Source organism: Lathyrus oleraceus, chromosome 6 (genome assembly GCF_024323335.1).
Source record: "Lathyrus oleraceus cultivar Zhongwan6 chromosome 6, CAAS_Psat_ZW6_1.0, whole genome shotgun sequence".
In the NCBI taxonomy this organism is placed as follows: Eukaryota; Viridiplantae; Streptophyta; class Magnoliopsida; order Fabales; family Fabaceae; genus Lathyrus; species Lathyrus oleraceus.
The window spans coordinates 477136109-477154977 of NC_066584.1; the positions used below are offsets into that span (position 1 = coordinate 477136109).

The 18869-nt window shown below is 37.3% G+C and overlaps 1 pseudogene; it reads right to left on the minus strand.

Annotated features, from left to right (window-relative positions):
- Positions 1–813: 813 nt before the first annotated feature.
- On the minus strand, positions 814–1513 carry LOC127091524 (uncharacterized; annotated as a pseudogene).
- Between the last annotated feature and the right edge of the window lie 17356 nt (positions 1514–18869).

Sequence of the window (18869 nt, forward strand, 5' to 3'; positions counted from 1 at the left end):
GGTCAGAGGTTTTAGTAAACATAATCTTGCCAGAGGTTTACTGTTTACATAGCCGATTTTATTAAGTCAGAGATTTTATTGAACTTGACCCGACCAGAGATTTACTGTTTACATAACCGATTTTCCCCTTGTGGAGGTCTTCGTCGTTCTCGGTCCCCTACTTTTATTGACGGGTAAGTCTCTGTCTAGTCTTTGTTCCGACAACTACTCTGCATAATTCTAAAAAGGAGGTGCCTCCCACCCTCACAAGGGAAAGGAGCGACACCCGTTTATCTAATGTAAATTCTAAATGGTTTATTAATTACAAAACAGCAGAGAAATTAACTCGTCTTATCCAACAATAGAAATATTTATTTAAAGCATAAATTTTAGTCTACTCTACTTCTTGGTATTGTCGGGGCTCTCGATTGAGGAATTACATGCTTTCAAGTCTTGTCAGCTTGCATGTTGTTACTCTTGATATAGTTTTGCCGCACCTCGCCTATTCGCAGGCGACTTGTTATCCTTCAGACTTTGTCATGAATGATAAATGTGGTTATCCCTTCATCATATTTTGTATATTTGAACACCCACCAAAGCTCATATTCCCACAGATGGCACCATGACATCAAACTAGCGCGGACCGAGATCTTGTGACTAGAAAGATCACTTATTGCACGGACATAATGTTCTACCAATTCAAGCACTTGAGATGCACCAAAGGAGGTTCCCCCAAGCATAACAACCTTTGATGTAAGGCCTTCAAGGGGTAGGTCTCACAACACCGTAGCCCATTGAAACGATTAATATGATCAATCATGCAATAGTTCTATTAACAATTCCAAACGAAACAGACCATATGGTAGTCCCTGGTTGGCCTGATTCCTGTTTTTCTAAACTTGTCCTAATCAAAGTACCAAAAAGCCATCTTAAACATTCCTAGTGTTATCACTAGTCTGATGTAGTTTTGCAGTGGAAACACTTCCTTTCAAAATCTAACACAATGAAAGAACCAAAGCACACCAAGCCACACGTAGGCAAAAGACCTGAACTACTGGAAGAAAATTTTCATTGGTTCCATTTTACAATGAAGATATGCAAATGGATTCTTCCTTAAATTTTCCTTTCTATAACCAAATCCTTAAGCTGCCGTTGAAATACAAATTGTACATGCTGGTTTTTGTGATCTATATAGATTTCAACGGCAGCTCTGCCACTTCATCTTCCACCTCGAACGAAACACCATAAACTTGAGGCCAATCCAAACTCACAGTAGAAGAACGGTGAATGACTTGTCCTTCATCGCACACACCGAGTTTAGCCAGATCACAGGTGCGACAAATGGCCCGTTGACCCCCATAGGCTGAACCACCAATCATCTCCCTATCTTCAACTTCAAAAACAAGCATGTGACATCAACACACAAAAACTTGTCATTTTTATAGTGTCCATTGATGCTTTCATTATGTTAGAATACTGTAAGTGATTCAGGTTACTTTATAGTGAGTGTGTTATGTGGTGTCTATAAAACCGGACAATCTATATTGTTTATTTCTAATCACATCACAGTATAATATAGATGTTAATAGGATTTGACAATAAGCATTAAGTACAAGCATGTTGAAACCTCCCAGTACTATACTTTAGAACTTGCTTACCATAAAGCAGCCCTTGTTCTATCATAGCATGAAGTGTCACATTTGAGCACACAAATCACCCTGCAGACACAAGATTTTTCTAATACAAAGAAAAATGTCAGCAATATCAGGTGTCTAAATTATATTTAGTATTAAAACGTATGTACTGTATATGTAATTAGGTTCGAAAATACTCTACATATCATATGTGATCTCAGAACCAATTTCCGTCATTACGTTTTTAAAAGTAAAAGCAAGTATTAGAACCAAATAGAATGAAATTGAGAAGCTTATCTGTATAGAAACTACTGTCATCAACAGTTTTGTCGGGTAAAACTTCGAGTTCGAGCGAATTGGACTGCTTCATTTAGTGTCATGACACGTTTCTCCTTTTTGTGGATGGCTTGTTATCTTTCCACCTTTAAGCTTGTCCAAAAGGTTGAATAAATATTGTATCACTTCAGTGGAATGGTTCAAGTTGCCACTAGTCCATAATCAGTATTAGGAGTCTAGAAAAAGTATCACCAACATTGTAATGAACCAGATGATGACAATTATTAACACCAATGGGTTTTTCCGAGAGAGCCTTTGCGATGGTGATTGTGTGTGATTTCCATCCTCTGGCAGCACATTGCATTTGAGATCTTGTAGGACATACTCAATTATCTCATCCCTAAGCTTCTTATATCGTGGATCAAAGTTGTCAAAAGCGAGGATCTCACCATAAATGAGCTTAGCACCTTCAAACTCACACATAAAAGCAACTCCGGAACTATTTTCCGTTGTGGCAGCGAGCTTTTCAGGATGAAATAAAATTACAGAGGAGCTTCTTCCAACAATAAAATCTGGATAAACGAGATTAATAATTAGAATCAGTTGAAGCCTAACTATTAAACTTAAAACGCTTATTTCTTTCTTGAAATCGAAACGGTATGAAATGCCTAATAATCCGAAGTTTAAAACACATGTATATAGATCCACATCTACCACATACTTAGTAAATAATCACAGAAAATTAGCACCAACTATTAAATTTAGCTGAAATATGCACCGCACGCTCAAAGGTAAGGTATAACAGAGTCGACATCAAATTTTATTTAACGGGAAATAGGGATGGGAAAATATCGATAAAACGCAAGGAAAAAAATAGAGAAACAGGTATGAAAGTCGGTTATACAATGGGAACCATTTTGAATGCTCTTCTTAGATGGGTATTATAAACTTCATGTGCCCGTAGAAAAGAAAGTGGTTTAAGAAAAGGGAGTGCTCGAGGAGGATTGTGGCCCTCATGCCTACGTATTCTCATGGTACAATGAGAAAGTCAGAGCCTATTATTTCATGGAACCGAGGATGACAAAGAAAAGAGAGGAAGGTGCTCGTTAAGGATTCGCATCCTCGTGCCTACGTATTCTTATAGTGCAATAAAGAAGTAAGAGCTTTGTAGTTCGGAGGACAAAGAATGATAAAGATGTATGATTGATGGTGTTTAAACCAAAAGGAAGGAAATGGGATTAACCATAAATGAGTGTCTCTAAAAAGGAATGGAAATTGCAATGGTGTTTGAATTAACAGAAAGGGAAAAACTTGCCAAAGCTAGAGACTCACATGACAAGGATCTTACCAAAGCACAGAGACTGATATGGTAAGGATAAGTGTTTAAACTAGGAAATGGTAATAGTCATGAAGGCCTCAACCAGGGAATAACCATGAATGTGTCAACCCTAAAAGGAAATGATTGTAATGGTGTTTAAGCTAGAAAGAAAACTTGAGAAAGTCAGAGACTCACATGACAATGGTCTTACCAAAGCACTAGGACTGATATGGTAATGAGGAAAACAGAAACTTGTCAAAGCATGAGACTCACATGACAAGGGTATTTCCATATATCTCTTAATGTCGTAGAACCAAGGCTTATCGCCAGATTCAACCTCTATAGCTAGATAGTGTGTTGGTTCATCCAAGTAGCCAATGTGGATAGATGGTGCTTCATTTCTCCATTTGACTTTAAACTTGGATGAAAGAGTTGTAAGAGCATCGATCAACTGATTCTCTTCCCTCAGAATATAATGAAAAGTGATTTCATCAAAATAGGGAATCAACTTTATGATGTGTTCTCTGTACGGAACCAACTTCTTATCCCTAATTTCCCAATCTCCCCGGACTTGACTGATTACCAAAGCAGAGTCCCCAAACACTTCTAGAATCTTGATTCTTATGTCGATGGTTGCTTCAATATCGTAGATGCACGCTTCATATTATGCCATATTGTTTGTGCAATCAAAGAAAAGTCTGGAGATGAATGGAATATGAAAACCAGATGGATATGTAATAAATGCTCCTATTCCATGGCCTTTAGCATTAGAGGCACCATCGAACACGAGCGTCCATCGCGCTCCTGGTTCGGGTCCTTCGTTCGGGACGGGAATATTATAGTCTCTGATGAACATGATGTCCTCATCGGGAATGTCAAACTTGATAGGCTGGTAACCCTCCATAGGTTGATGGGAAAGGTAGTCAAACAAGACAGTTCCCTTGATGGCTTTTTGAGTCACATACTGGATGTCATACTCAGTAAGCAGCATTTTCCACTGGGAAATTCTTCCACTGACAGCGGGCTTCTAAAAAATATACTTTATCAGATCCATTTTGGATACCAACGAAGTTGTTGGAAATCATATATTGTCTCAGGCGTCGAGCTTCCCAAGATATATCACAACAATTTTTCTCCAACAGTGAGTATTTGGTCTCAAAATCAGTAAACTTTTTGCTCAAGTAATGGATTGCATGCTCTTTACGGCCTGTGTCATCATGCTCACCCAAAACATAACTCATCAACTCATCTAACAATGTGAGATACATGATTAAAGGCCTACCAGGAACCAGTGGTTTTAATGGTTCTTGCAAATAATTCTTTATCTTGTCAAAGGATTTTTGACAATTATCATTCCACACGACCGATTGATCTTTTCTCAACAATTTGAATATTGGTTCATAGGCAGCCATTAGATGGAAGATGAACCGGGATATGTAATTAAGCCGTCCAAGGAAACCTCTGACCTCTTTCTCAGTTCTAGGAGCTGGCATGTCTTGAATGGCTTGTACTTTGTCTGGATTAACCCCAATACCTCTTTGACTCACTATGAACCCCCAACAGCTTGCCGGAACGGACTCCGAAAGTGCACTTAGGAGGATTCAGCCTTAGCTGGAATTTCGGAGCCTGGCAAATAGCTTACTTAAATGGTCCAAGTGGTCATCCTCAGTCTTGGACTTAGCAATCATATCATCGACATACACTTCAATCTCCTTGTGGATCATGTCGTGGAAAAGAGTCATCATAGCGCGTTGATATGTTGCACCTGCGTTTTTTAAACTAAAAGACATTACCTTATAGCAGTAAGTTCCCTAGGGTGTGATGAAATTTGTTTTCTCCATATTGGCTAGAGCCATCTTGATTTGATTATACCCTGAGAAACCGTCCATGAAAGAAAAGATTAAGTGTTGAGCGGTGTTATCTACCAAAACATCAATATGTGGCAAAGGAAAGTCATCCTTTGGGCTTGCTTTGTTCAGATCACAGTAGTTTACACACATTTGAACCTTCCCATCCTTCTTCGGAACCTAGCATCAAATTGTTTCTTGACTTCTTCTTTCATCTTCAGTGCCATGTCAGGTCGGGTTCTACGAAGTTTCGGCTTTACCAAAGGGAATTCAGGCTTGAGCGGTAGGCAATGTTAAACAATGTTGGTATCCAACCCAGACATATCTTGATAAGATCAGATGAAGATATCAACATACTCACGAAGTAACTCTACCAACTCATGGTGTACATGCTTGGCAAGGCATGCCCCAATCTTGACCTCTCTTCTTATTTTTTAGAGCCTAGATTGATCACTTCCAACTATTCTTGGTTCGATTGAATCTCCTTTTCCTCATGCTCAATAAGTCTGGAAAGCTTAAGCGACACTTCACAATTGTCCTCATCGTCGTCTTCGGCTTGGTTAATTGGAAACCCGGATCTACAGTGAACTTCAACAATGTTGCTCTTAGTGGAATTTTTTATTCTACATGTTATGAGTTTATTTTTAGAACGTGACTTTTGTTTTGAAAAAGATGTAAAAATAAAGAAAATAAAATTTTTCCATTTATTTTTAAGTGAAAAGTAAAAGAAAGAAAATGGATCATGATTTTTAATACAAAAGTTGTCTTTCATTGATTGAATAATACTTTAAAAACATATGAGGCCCTTACAAGCTAACCACATGCCTCGGGCAAAGGCAAGGGTCAAGAAAAATACAAAATGCATTACATTTCTTTTGAGAAAACTACGAGAACCAAAGTAGAAGTCTAGTTATCAATTTTAAATCCCGGAGGACACTTTTGAATGAGACCAAAAACTGCACGTTGGCTGGAGCTTGGTCCATCCACTACTGCTACAGAAGAATCCTATAGGTAGCTTGTACTGCTGAATCTGATTGGGTTGAATGTCTTACCTCCCTCGCAGCTGGATAACGAGAAGTAGGAAGATAACCAAGCCCAAAGTGATCATGCTTCTTAGAGACTCTCAATCTGGCCTCATCCAGGAAGAGGACCATTCTCCAAAGTCTGCTTGGTAGTCTTGGTTGATGACAACACTAAGGTTGTTGATTGGCTCTAATTGGCAGAGGCGGAGATATCTTCTTCAAAATCTAAACCTTGGAACAAAATCTCAATTATTCCCTTCTCAGTTTCCACATATCTGAAAGAAGACAACTTGTTGATTATAGAATCCTCTTCACCGCAAACTATAACAAGCTTGTCCTCAAACAAGAACTTTAGTTTTTGGTGTAGAGTGGAAGTGACAGCGCCGGTTACATGGATCCATGGCCTCCCTAGTAGGCAACTCTAGGTAGGATGGATATCCATGACTTTGAAGGTGATGGTAAACTGGTGGGGACCCACACATATTGGAAAATCAACTTCCCCAATAACCTCTCTCTGAGATCCATCAAAAGCACGAACAATCAAAGCACTCGCTCTCATCTCCGGTCCGTCATACTGCAGTTGACTTAATGTGCTTTTAGGAAAGACATTAAGTGAAGAGTCAGTGTAAACTAGGACCCTCGAGATTAAAGTGTCTGCACAAGTCACATAAATGTTCAGGGATTTGTTATGATTATGCCCCTCAGCTGTCAACTTGGCCTCATTGAAACCTAAGTACTTGCTTTCAAAAATATTGGTTACCATATCATCGAACTGATATACCGAAATATCCTGCATTACATGAGTTGTGTTGAGCACCTTAAGAAGAGCCTTTCTATGAGCTTTTGAGCTAAGTAATAATGACAAGATTGATATCTTCGATGGAGTTTGACCCAGCTGGTTGAAAATCTCTAAATCACTTTGTTTGATCAACTTTAAGAACTCATGCCCTTCTTCGGTAGAAATGATCTTCTCAGCTTGCTCTTTCTCATTGATTACCTCATTCCCCTTTGAATTTGCTGATTTGGAAGAATCATTAGAATTATCTTTTTTTGTAGAAGAATCAGGTGTCTCAACCGGAGTGGTAGGAACGCAAACAGATTCCCCTGCCTAAGGCAAAGGAACTGTTGTAGAAACCACTTTTGGAGTATATTTTGGTGCGAATAGGTGACCATTGTGGGTCATCCCTCTTGGACTGGATATGTTGACTATCTCTTCACTAGGAACATGAACTTCTTCCCCACCAGCTGATAATGTTGCATTATACTTCCAAGGCACAACCTTGGCATTCTGATACGGAGACGGTGAGGGAACATGAAATACAATGGGTTGAACCTTCTTGATCAGAGCTTCTACTTGTTTCTTACGATAAACAATTTCAATGGGCTCGATCACTGAAACTTCCTCCAATACTTTATCTCTGGAAAATTGCAAGATGGCTTGATCCATCAACTCTTGGACGCAGTCCTTGAGTTCTTCACATCTTTCAGGCTCAGTCCTGCATACTTCACAATTATCATGCGCACCTGTCAATGCATTGTGCTTCTGCATACTCTTAAAAATGACCAACCACAAGGTCTTTACATCCTCTACCAAATGGAACACTTCTAAAATACCCTCCTCAATAATATCATTCATCGTCTAATTACCATGATTAGGCAAAGGATTTGCCTTCACATTTGGTTTCTCTTCGGTGAAGGACATAACGTTCTAATCAATGAGGTCTTGTACCCTATTTTTAAACATATAGCAATCCTCAACTATATGCCAGATATATCCTGCATGGAATGCACAAGATACATTGGGGTTATGATGTGAGCCGAATGGATACATTGCTGGTGAAATTTTCTTATGATCAATTTCCCCATACGTGCACAAGATAAGGGAATAATTCAGAATATGGTACTGGAATCTGGGTACACTAAGAACGACTCTGGTTCTGGTTTTGATTATGCCCTTTATTTCCATAACGGTTCTGGTTTAGGCCTCTACTATTTGTGTTCTGCCTTTGGGGAGCTTGTCCTTGAGTTTGTTGTTGTTGTTGTTGTTGTTATTGTTGTTGCTGAGCCTGAGGAGGCTGTTGCTATTCGGTTGGCACTGAAATGGTTGTTGGAGTTAGGTTGCTGTCACATATGGATATGGATAGTATGGTGGAGGAACCATGGGAATTTGATACTGGGGGATACTGGTTGTTACTACATTTGTCTCTCCTTCCTTTTTCTTGGTATATCTTCCAGAAGGTCTTCTACTTGCAGACGGTTAACTACCACCACCAGCAATCTTTCATGTTTTTAGTCCGCTCTTAATTCTTTCTCCAATTATAACTATGTCAGCAAAGTTGGAAGACAAACTCCCAACCATTTTATCTTAGTATAAGCTTTTGAGTGTTCCAATGAAAATATCTACCAGCTCAGTGTCTGTCAAGGTCTGCCTGACCCTTGAAGCCATTTCACGCCATATCTGGGCATATTCTTTAAAAGTTTCATTTGATCGCTGAGCTTGGTTATGAAGTTGAAGTCTGGTGGGAGTTGTGTCCATGTTGTATTTTTATTGGTTCATAAAGGCATCGAATAAATCCTTCCAAGTCTGTATCTTCCCTGACTCTAGATCCATATACCAGTCCAAAGATACCCCAAATTGTTGGTGTAAGCCCAAGAGGCCAATACTTTTGGTACTTGTATCGAATTATTTATTAATAATAAAAGACTTTTTTCTTTATTATGTTTGTTTAATAAAGTCCCTAGAATAGCTAGTCCGTTTAATGTATCAAGTGTGACTTAATCATGAGATCTCATTAAACATAAGGACAATATTCTTAAAGTATCCGTAGTCGATCTTTGTTGTGAAGTGGGATAACATTAAAGCATTAAGACTATTATGTATATAGACTGATGATCGCATCTCATGGATCATGGATAAGGAGTTATCAAGTCTTAAGGATAGGTATGAATATTAGGAGTAATATTTATACTGGGTTGACCCGCTATGAGAATACTATATCGAATGTTATGCAAAGTGTCATAAGTTATTCTCATGATGATAGTGGTGTATACGACCCTTCGACCTGAAACCACTATGGACCCTAGATGTAGAGTTGAGTGTCTTATTGTTGATCAAACATTATCCGTAATTGGATGACCATAAAGACAGTTGATGGGTACTCCACGAAGCATGCCGAGGGACATGAGTGACCTAGATGGAATTTGCTCATCCTGCGTAACAGGATAAATGTCTAAGGGCCCAATATTGAACTGGACAAGGATGACACAGTCTATGCCTTGTGTTCAATATAAACGTAAGGGAAAAAGGGTACTTGTACACACAAGTATTATCACAAAAGGATTTGTCATATCACATGACATTTTCGTGTGTTGGGTAGCAGTGATGTGTTTCTAGATACCACTCACTGTTTATTATGTTAAATACTTTATTTAATATAATTCCCAATGCCGCGAAAACCTACAGGGTCATACACAAAAGGACGGATTGATGAGAGGTAGAGTAAATAAGGAACACCGTAAGGTACGGTGCACTTAAGTGAATTGTAGAACATCGTAAGGTACAGTGCACTTAAGTAGAATACAAAATATGGTAAGGTACCACGCGCTTAAGTGATTTTGGTATATCATAAGATATGGGCCACATAAACTTAAGTGGACTTTTTAGCTTGCAGCCCACACAAGTGGTTCTATAAATAGAACCCTTGTGCATAAGCATTTGTTCAGATGAAAAATTTGTTTCTCTCTCTCTCACTCAAAGCCTTCATTCGTAGCAGCTAGCACTGACACTAAAGGAATTCGTTCGTGTGGACTGAGTAGAGGCGTTGTCACCATTCAACGTTCGTGATCACTCCCTAAATATGCATCAAAGGTTTCAATCGCCACAAGAGATAACGATTCTATCACTGATCATTCCCATTCATAAGGATCACTAAAGGAGATTTTTTTAAATTTCGTTGCATTTTGGATCGCCATTCTCCTTCAGTGGTATCAGAGCCACTTACGAAACCATGCATCTGATAGTTGTTTATTTTCTGTATTTCCTGTATTAATACGATTAAAAGACAGAATGAACCAAAGAATAAACGAGTAATAAAATTTGGCATCATGTGTGTACGATTTTGATGATTGGTGTTGACTATACTTCGGAATCCGACGTTAGTATGGTGAAGCAGCGATACATCTATCGTCCATTGGTTACACAATTGAGATCGGTCAAGTTATATATATGATATAAGTAACTTGGATGCAAAATACGGTATATATGATATATTGTTTCTCTTTCGTTCATCCAAACACTTAACGGTTGTTTTCCTTTGAGCGATCAATGGTCATTTTCTTCGGAATCTGACGAAAGTATGGTTAAGCAATGATGTGTTGATCAATCATACTAAATTAAAAATCAAGGTGTGTTTGACGGTATGAAATTGGTGCATTAGGGTTCATGACGGTACAAGGGTTGTGTTATCAAAGAGTTATGTGATTGGGGTTGTGACTGCGCAAGAGTTGTGCTTTAAAGTATCAAGTGTTGATGCGAAAATCAACGTCGATTTCAAATGAATTGTTCATTAAAATTTTTCATCGGGGCACTTCCCCCTTGACGGGGCAGCGGAACCCCCGGCTAACTCTGCGTAGTGTGATCAGTCGCCGAAATTTAATTTGGTTTATTTAATTAACAGAATTTAAATTAATAATAATAATAATAATAATGTGTTTATTATTATTGTCTTGTGGTGATCGGTTATGGCCTTAGTTTTCTTTTATTTTGTTTTGGGATTTTAAAATACGACCTACATGTCGTGCCTCTCTTTTAATCTCTTAATGTAACTTCTTTTCTCATCTCACTCCCTCGTATGTAAAACAAGTTTCTTTTATGTAATGTAATGTTATGAAGAAAGAGAAGAATATAGTATCAAAGGAGGACAACCTTGAAGATCTTGCTTGGAGAAGCTTAGATCGTTATTAAGTTAACTTAGGTTCTCTCATTGGCTTGGGAGAACAATTTCGCTATGGGCCATAACTGTTTCATTTTGTATGTATGTTGATGCATGTGAATGTATGTTGATGCATGTGAGAGACGATTTATATGGTAAATAAGCCGGTGAGATCAGAATAATTACAAATTCCCTCAAATTAAATATTAAGTTTATGCTTTCCAAGTTTTAGCACTCATCAAGACTAGTATCGAATAATGTAGGTTTCGCCTACGCGAGGTGCATGTTTCATATTAGTAAGGTGCGATGGGATAATTGTAATATCCAATTGCTAAAATAATGGATCAAACTTAACTAAACAAATTATAATAAGATTATATACGTTTAGAAGCAAGAGTTGGAAATGATCCATGTGATGGATTGGAATAAGGACTTATTCACCCAACTAAAATATTCGAGAGTTGTATTAGATACAATTGGAAGGAGTTTCTACCTAAATAACCTAGTTTTGTGTAATCTGCCTACGCGGACTTAAAACAAAGTGAAATGTGGATCTCAACCCACTAGAAAATCTTCCAACAAGATTTTTCAAATCAAATGATGAGGGTCATTTCTTTTGAGTAAAATAGTGGGAGCATATTTAACTAAAGGCCTAATTAAATATGTTATTTTAGTGATACTTATATTTTCATTATTTTTTATGTAGATTACCATGACAACAAACACCTATAACAACATTTTGCGATCAATCCTTCATAAGGAAAAATTGTTTGGGACAAATTTTCTAGATTGGCACCGAAATCTGAGGATTATCCTCAAACATGATAGAAAGTTGTATGCCTCGGAGAATCTCGTTCCTGAAGAGGAACCTCCTAGTTCTGCACCTAAGGCAGAAAGAGATGCTTATAAGAAGCATGTCGATGATGCTAATGAAACTGCCTGCCTCATGCTAGCTACCATGAACTCAGAGTTGCAAAAGCAACATGAGAACATGGCAGCTTTCGATATGATCGAACACCTGAAGATGCTCTATCAAGAGTAGACAGGGCATGAAAGGTTTGAAGTTTCAAAATCCCTTTTTCAAGGTAAGTTAGGTGAGGGAACCCCTATAGGTCCCCATGTGCTCAGGATGATTGGGTATGTGGAGAACCTTGAGAGGTTGGGTTTTCCCCTCGGAAAGGAACTTACGACTAATTTGATCTTGCAATCGTTTCCAGATAGCTTCAGTCAATTTGTACTTAATTTCAATATGAATTATATGGACAAATCTCTTTCTGAACTACTAGTCATGTTAAGAACTGCTGAGTAGAATCTGATGTCAAAAGGAAGTCCATTCTAATGATCGGAAATGGAAAGAGACAGAACAAAAGACCCACCAAGTAGGGTGGTAAAAGGAAAGGCAAGGAAGTTTCAAAACCCAAACCCACAGCTCCTGCTTTGAAGCCTAGTGGAGGAATAACAAAGGAAAGTGCCTGCTTCCATTGCGGTAAGACCGGACACTGGAAGAGAAACTGCCCAAAGTACCTAGAAGATAAGAAGAATGGAGTAAAGACTTCAACTTCAGGTATTTTTGTTATTGAAATTAATTTATCTATTTCTGCATCATGGGTATTAGATCCTGGATGCGGTTCTCATATTTGTACAAATGTGCAGGGGCTAAAAAGGAGTAGAGATTTGGCAAAAGGTGAAGTTGACCTATGAGTTGGCAATGGAGCAAATGTTGCTGCTTTAGCCGTAGGAACTTATGTATTGACTTTACCTAGTGGTTTAATAATTCAATTAGAGAACTGTTATTATGTACCTGCAATTAGCAGGAATATTATTTTCGTTTCTTGTTTGGACAAGTTTGGTTTTTCATTTATAATAAAGAACAATTGTTGCTCCATTTATTTGAATGATATATTCTATGCTACTGCACAAATGAACAATGGACTATATGTACTTGATCTTGAAATGCCTATTTATAACATTAATACTAAAAGGATGAAACCTAATGAGTTAAATCCAACTTACCTTTGGCATTATCAATTAGGCCACATAAATTGGAAACGCATTTCCAAACTCCATAAAGATGGACTCTTTGACTCTTTTGATTATGAATCATATGAGACATGCAAATCTTGTTTAACTGGAAAGATGACAAAGTCTCCATTCATAGGAAAAGGTGAAAGAGCTAATGATCTTTTGGCCCTCATACATATTGATGTATGTGGACCATTGAACATACCAGCCATAGGGGTTTTTCAGTACTTCATCACATTTACTGATGATTTTAGTAGATATAGTTATGTGTATTTAATGAAACACAAATCAGAGTCCTTTGAAAAGTTCAAGGAATTCAAGAATGAAGTACAAAACCAACTAGGTAAGAATATTAAAACTCTTTGATCAGATCGAGGTGGTGAGTATTTAAGCCTAGAGTTTGATGACCATCTAAAAGAGTGTGGGATTCTATCCTAACTTACTCCTCCTGGAACACCCCAATGGAACGGAGTATCTGAGAGAAGAAATCGAACATTGTTAGACATGGTCCGATCCATGATGAGTCATGCCGATCTTCCAAACTCCTTTTGGGTACATGCACTATTGACAGCAGCTTACACACTTAGCCGTGTTCCATCCAAAAAGGTTGAGAAGACACCATGTGAGATATGGAGTGGTAAGAAACCACATATGTCTTACAAGAAGATTTGGGGTTGAGAAGTTTATGTGAAACGACGAATTTCAACTAAGCTTGAGCCCAAATTTGACAAATGCTTATTTGTGGGGTATCCTAAAGAAACAAGAGGGTATTACTTCTACAATCCTTTTGAGGGAAAAGTGTTTGTCGCTCGAACTGGATTTTTCCTAGAAAAGGATTTTATTTACAAAGGAATCAGTGGGAGGAAAGTAGAGCTTGAATAAATTCAAGAATCACAAAGCATTGATACACCTATGGAGGAATCAGAGCAGGAAACACAAGTAGTTGTGGAACATAAACATGCTCAAGTAGAACAAGACCAGCGTAGGTCAAGCAGGATACGTCACCTACCTGAGAGATATGGATATCTCATAACTAATCAAGGTGATGTATTACTCATGAATCAAGATGAGTTTGTGACCTACCTAGAGGCCATAACTGGTCCCGAATCTGAGAAGTAGCTAGAAGCCATGAAATCTGAAATGGATTACATGTACACAAACCAGGTTTGGACCTTGGTAGAGCCTCTTGTAGGAGTTAACCCTAGAGTATACAAGTGGGTCTTCAAAAAGAAGACTGACATAGATGGTAAGGTACATATTTATAAGGCAAGACTGGTTGCAAAAGGATATAAACAAATCCATGGGGTTGACTATGATGAAACCTTTTCACCAGTTGCAATGCTTAAATTTATTCGGATTTTAATTGTTATTGTTGCATATCATGATTATGAAATATGGAAGATGGATGTCAAAACTAATTTCCTTAATGGGAATCTTCTTGAGGATGTGTACATGACACAGCCTGAAGGATTTGACATACCAGAAGAAGCCCAAAAGATATGTAAGTTACAAAAATCAATCTATGGATTGAAGCAAGCTTCCAGAAGCTGGAATCTTTGTTTTGATGAAACAGTAAAACAATATGGATTCATCAAGAATTAAAATGAGTCTTGTGTCTACAAGAAGGTTAGTGGGAGCATGATCGTCTTCCTGGTATTATATGTAGATGACACATTACTCATTGAAAACTGTAGCGGTAAATTCATGACCATCAAGTTATGGATAAACTTAACGTCAATAAAACCAGAGTCGCCACCGCGCTTTTATTGTTTCCAAAGGAAAAGGGAAAAGTACGAACAAAATCCAAAGATAATAAGTTTTCAAATCAAAACTAATAAAATGCCAGAGATTACAAGCAAGGGGCTTGGTTACATAGAGGGAAGATGTTAGCACCCAAAGTGTCCTAGGTACTCCTAGGGAGCCCTTTTTTATGTGTGTATGTGTTTTTGGTATAAAATATGTTTGAGAAAAATAGAGTGTGGGGGTGAGAAAAGAATTTATTGATTATATTTTTGTGTTTGGCAAGACCTTCAAACTTATGCCTACGTACCAACATAAAAATGAGGGATCAAAACCTCGTAGTTCGTGGTAACAATTTCAAAATGAGTGGATTGCTTTTAATAAAAATTTAAGTTTAAAAGAGGCACAAAGGGCCCAAAAGTTTGAATGAGTGTTAGTTCTTTTTGTCTTTTGAAATTTTAAGTCAATATTGTTAAGTTCATTTACAAGTTTTGATTAAGAAAATAGTTTAAAAATGCAATGGCATAAGGCCAAAGTTTCTAATTTGACATAAGGTCTAAGTTTTGAAATTACAAACAAAGAAGTTTTTTTTGAAAAGGGGGGAGACTTTGAAATTTAAGAAGTACGAGGAGATGAAGAGACTAATCCTAAGCATAAAATTAAAAGTTAAGAGTTGAAAAGATCTAACCAACGGGATGCAATCCAACAGATAAGAATGTCATATAGAAAACCCACTTTCCCTTTGGACTTTGAATCAAGAAAATATCCACAAGTAATGAGCAATATGAAGAGCCAGGCATCAAATAAAGATGGCCACATCCAAACAAGTAATTCCATAGCTAGCAGTCTTCTTTGTCTTCTTAGGTGCCAGATGGAATACTCCTTGATTTTGCTCAGAATAAGGTATTAGGCATGAGATCAAAATAATAGATGCATCAAGACCATGTAGCAGATGAATTCAAGTGGGTCCTAATACTTGCATCAGATAAAAGCTCAAATTATAATAACTTGGTCTCAGAAATATTGGCATTGACCAAGTCATTGTGCATTTGGAATGTTGCCTAATCCTAAGTCCAAAAGTTTAAATCAAACTCAACAGTCCACACAAACATTTTTTAGGGTTTTTGTTGTTTATTAGGTATTTTAAGGTCCTAAGACCACAAGAACAAACAAAATATATACAATCAGAATATATGGCTCAAATGTGCAAAGTGAAAATGACATAAACATAAACAAGTTAATGAAATGAAAATGGCAATAAATGGTAAATGACTTGAAATTAAATTGCATAAAGCAAATAACTTGAAAGTAAAGCAAAGTTAATAATAGTTAGTGTTAGTCAAAGTTAATTAAGTGTTAACGGATTTTTTTCTTTTAAACTGATTAAGTCATTCTTTGGAGAACACTCAACCATCTATTCACAAGCATGGATCCTTGAACCAAGACATCTTCCAAAGGAAGGAAAAAAGGTCATGTTTCCACACAATTCCATGAAATATAGGAGACTTACAATCTCACCTACTAGAATGCTATGCCTTTAGGGTTAAATTTAGCTCTATGTTAAGCAATCGTAATTGGATTAAAAACAAGGGCCATTAGATCTCCCTTATTAATTGAGGTGGTAGATCTGATGGATTATACTTTTTGGATTAAAAATGAAATTAATATGAATTAAACAAAATAAATGGAATAAATAGAGAATCAGAAAATAAAAAGAAATTCAAAAAAACAAGGGTCATCAGATCTCCCTTATTAATTGAGGTGGTAGATCTGATGGCCACGCGCATCATGTCCATAGTGTTCCAAAGTAAGCATGTTGCAACATTGGTAATTAAAACCAAAGGCCAAGATTAAAACAATTTAAACAGATCTGATGGTTGAGAGGCGTGACAACACACCACCGGAGCTAGGGCTTCGGTCTTCTTCTCCGGTGGACCTCACCGGACTGGTCCACCACCAACCATCAATAAAATAAAAAACAATGACACAGATTCAAAGAAAAAATGCTTAAGAGCTCGAATCTGGCCTCAATTTTCTCCAATTCCAAGTATATAAAAAGATATAGGGATTTGAATTTTGAGGATCATGAACTGAGTTACTTCGATTTGACCTCAAAGCAACTCAATCTTGTTGCCTACATTGATAGGACTTCAGCCAACCAAAAATCACAAAGAATGGTGAAGAATTGAGAGAGAATCGAAGAGATGAAGTTTCTGAAAAATCACCTTCGATTTAATTCAAATTCACTTGATTTTGATTTGGATTTGCTTGCTTTCTCTTCCTCTTGCTTGCAGAAACCAATTGAGATGAAAATGGAAGTGAATTTCTAGAGTTTGAACTTCCAAACAGAAGATGAAGTTTAAGCTCGATTTCAAAACAAATCTTCAGAAATTCTATAGAATGGAGGGTTTGGATTGGTCTGGAAAAGCTTAGGCAAGGTATTGATGGAGTTCTGATCACAATGCACTCCTATTTATAGCCAATGCAATTGATTTCCACAGACTTTCTTTCATATGTTCAAAAATAGCAAGTTTCTTCATGAGCTAGCATGGGCGTGCATAAAACCCAAACAATCATTTACAAAGGTCCAAAATCGTGCATAGGTCATGCTGAAAGTGTTGCATTAAGCCATGCAATGTTGAATTGAATTGGATCATCAAATTCTTCCAAATGGTACCACACATTGCACCCATGTACAAGTCCTTCAATATTGATCCAAATGAGATGATTTTGGACTTTTTGGAAAGGTGAGATCAAGGGGAACAACTTTCATGTTGAACACTTTTACATTTTAAGCTTGTATCATGATGAATTTTGAGGTGGAAGTTTGGGAAATCAAACATATTTGAAAATTTTCGAAGTACCAAGTCAAATGTTCACTTCTTCCACCTTGAATAACTTTTGCTATGGACTTCAAATGGAAAAAGTTCCTTCATCAAAGTTGTATATCTTTCAAACCTCTTAAATTTGGTAACCAATTTGACCTAATTTGGATTTGGCATGAAGGAGTTATTCATTTTAGAAGTTGAGGAAAATCACTTGTTCAATGGTAATCGCCCAAAATGACCTATAATGTTTCCTCTTGGCACATGCACTTTCAAGTTGAATTTGAAATTACTCCAAACATAAAAGTTGAAGTAGACATCTTGAATTTGATCATGGAATTTGAATTTCTTTCATATCATAAACATTGAGCAAGTTATGGTCTTGGGAAGTTGACCTCCTAACTAGGGTTCAGACAAAATGACATAAAATCGTTCGCCATAAAAATTGACTTTGCAAGAAAAATTAGTTCTTGACTTAAAAATGAAAGTTGTTTGGAATGTAATTTAGAGTAAAGTTTCTCTTGGAATCATTTTCATATGACAAATATTGTAGGAGATAGGGTCTAGGGAACCCCAGTTTTGACTAGTTGACTTTCTCTGGTCAACCACCATGAACCAACTTGCTAGCTTGACATTATCTTGATTTTTGGGACTCATGAGGATAATATAGGCATAATATGATGTAATATGAAGTATCCCTTGAAATATTTGATCAAATATTGATGAAACTTGTTGAAGAAGTCACACAAGATACCTAGATAAATTAGGGTTTCCAAGGCTAACAAACTTCAAACTCTTGATGCATTCTTGATCAAAATGATATGTGAAGACCATTGGGATCCATATATGGTGTCTAGAGCCAATGTGAACCATTTCTTTATTTATCTCCTTGAATTGAGGGTCTCAAACCCTAGATATGAGCTTGATGGAACATAGGTGAGCATACACATTACCTACAAAGGCAACAAACTATACATTGACATATTTTTGGTATTTTGGTTAGTAAATAATGAAAGACAAATTATGATGCAACTAAAATGTGCTTGGTGACCTCTCCGAATGCAAACCCAATGAATGAGGGGTAAGGAGGATGCCAAGATATGATCCCAAAGCTAATGCATATGATGAGATAGCATGAGGGGTCTTAGGGTCAAAGTTGAGGTCTTACAGAAACAATGTCCCTACCCTGCAACAAGTAAAGTCTTGGTTGGGGAAATGCTTTTCTATGAAGGACCTAGGTGAAGCAGCCTATATATTAGGAATTAGGATCTATAG